This window comes from Macrobrachium nipponense, chromosome 43 (genome assembly GCF_015104395.2).
Source record: "Macrobrachium nipponense isolate FS-2020 chromosome 43, ASM1510439v2, whole genome shotgun sequence".
Taxonomy (NCBI): domain Eukaryota; kingdom Metazoa; phylum Arthropoda; class Malacostraca; order Decapoda; family Palaemonidae; genus Macrobrachium; species Macrobrachium nipponense.
Window position 1 is genome coordinate 24,075,181 of NC_061104.1, and position 2,500 is coordinate 24,077,680.

The 2,500-nt window shown below is 35.6% G+C and overlaps 1 long non-coding RNA gene across 1 annotated transcript in view; it reads right to left on the bottom strand.

Annotated features, from left to right (window-relative positions):
• The window catches only part of LOC135213928 (uncharacterized), a 263,147-nt gene that overhangs the window by 13,909 nt on the left and 246,738 nt on the right, over positions 1–2,500 (bottom strand). The gene's annotated exons all lie outside the window — the stretch shown is intronic.

Here is a 2,500-nt window from a genome sequence, read left to right on the forward strand (position 1 = left end):
AGTCTGTCGGTTCCTACGGCGTTACATAAAAAAAAAAAAAAAAAGTAGATATAAACAGGCCATCTTTCCGGTACTGGTTTTGTGGGAGAGCAATCCTTTTTCCTACCTTTCCCTTCTTCTTCTTCTTCTCCTTCTTCTTCTTCTTCGTCCTCTTCTTCTTATTATCTCACATTTCTGTAATTCCTTCTTATTCTTCTCGCAATCCTCATTTTCCATTTCTTCTCAGCCCCGCCTTTTCCCTAATAATCCTCATCTTGCCTTTCCTCAATTTCACTCTCATTTAGTAATTTCTCACCTCTTCTTCCCTATTCCCTTCTTTCGCATCATCTTCTTCATTCTTTCCTTCATCCCTCCACTTCCTTTCCCTTCCATCCTCTCCTAATCACTTTCCTCCTCTTGCTTGCCTCCCCACCCCACTCCTTATTTCGTAATCTCGAGCGAGAATAATCTCTGAACATCTTGAACATCACGACGCAAACCGTATTTCGTGTTTCATTATTAATCCCGCATATGTTATTACCTTCTAATAAGCTATCATCTCTCTCTATCTCTATTTCTCTCTTTCGCCTGCGTAATGATTAATTCATCTGATTTATCTAACATCTCTCTCTCTCTCTCTCTCTCTCTCTCTCTCTCTCTCTCTCATCAGTGTAGTGATTTATTTCTCGGCTTAATCTCAGCAACTGGTTATCAGTAACTAGTTCCTTTTCTAATTAAATCCGATTGCCTTTGCAGCGGGGTCCTTGAGGTAGTAATAATAATAATAATAATAATAATAAGAAGAAGAAGAAGAAGAAGAAGAAGAAGAAGAAGAAGAAGAAATAATAATAATAAAAAAAAACGAAGACGCTTTCTTCAAGTGAAATACAAGGAATGAACAAATATGTCTCTCCGGTATGAACCAAACATTCCAAACAAAGAACAGTAGTCCCTGGATTGTACAGTTCGCAACTGCCTCCAGCCATGTGCACTCTACAGTCAAGCGTAATCTTATATAATTGAAATACATAACAACATTAGTGAGAATTCCGCAATGCAGCTAGTAGTAACTAGTTTCTAAATCGATGACCTCTGACTCCCAGCCATCCGTACTGGAAAGGTCAAATGAGCAATAGACGCTTTTACCTATAACTGACTCTCAGCCATCCGACTGGAAAGGAAAGGGTCAAAATGAAGCAATAGACGCTTTTACCTATAACTGGACGTCTCAGAGATGCCTCTCAATCCATTCGCTGGAGACCGTAACCTTTTGTTTGCTTGGGTCGTTTCCTGCGAATAATTTCCCGCTTATTTCCATTTTGGGACGTTATTTACCTACGTTTTCTGTTAATCTTATCCATTCATTCGTTTGCACTGGTTTGTTTAGACATTTGTAAAGCAGTTAGCACAGTAACTATTATTATCATTATTATTTTTTTCAATTTTTCATCATTCTTTTGCACCTCTAAAGCATTTTATTCATGTTTGTACCAATTAGTCGAACTGCTTGCTGCAAATCATATTCATTTATTGCCAAAAATCATTTATTCCTGCACACTGAATTATTTATCAATCCACGCCTTTCTTTGCTTGAATTTTCAATTCTTTCATTACACATTTTACAACTTCGTACATTTCATTATTTCTCGCTGTTTTCTATCATCTCAACTCATTTGATTTTATGTCCGTCTCGACGACCGCTCTTGCTTTTAGCAACTTAGTCAGCGAAATTTTTAATGATCCTTCCATCATTTAAAGGAAAAGAAATTGTTTTGCCTCCTCCGAATCATTTTTCTCATCTCCATAAATTTTGTGTGTTCGTGTTTCATTTCCATTCTCGCCTTTGATTCGATTTTTTTCCTGAGGGAGGGGGAGGAGTGGATGCTATAAAGACTGCAGATGAAGAAACAGGTATCAAATATTAATGGCTTATTCACTCTGTTTGTTTCCCAGCGCTGATTAAAACACACTGCCCTTCACAACGGACCTTGAAAGTCTGATGCAAATTTTAAACCTAGGTCATTGATAATTTTATAGCTACATTATAAAAAAAATCGATTATCCTTTTACTCCGATCAGATTTTTTCCCATGAAATACAGCTGCCGACTGAAGATTAATTTTTACCCATATGTTTTAAAATAAAATTGCACCATAGGTTTATGAAAATCGTAACGCAATGTTATTCGAAGACATCATCTATTAGGAAGTCAAAATTCTATCAGCAAGTTCCTCTTAAACTCAAAATTATATATTTTCTTTCCTTTTGGACATTCTACTCTGGAGAAATTTCCTTAGAATAACTATGGAATTTTGGCTTGCTTAGTTTCAATGTGGCCTCTTTCTGAATAATAATATTCAATATTATTTTCCAAAAGAATAATGTCATACTTAGAAATAATGAAACATTTCATTATGTTGTGCCACAGGTGTTTGACACGTTAAATGATATTTATTGTCTTTTAAAATTTCTTCTAATCAATTTATTCCACTTAATTAATTCTGTCTTACAGAAATTTACTA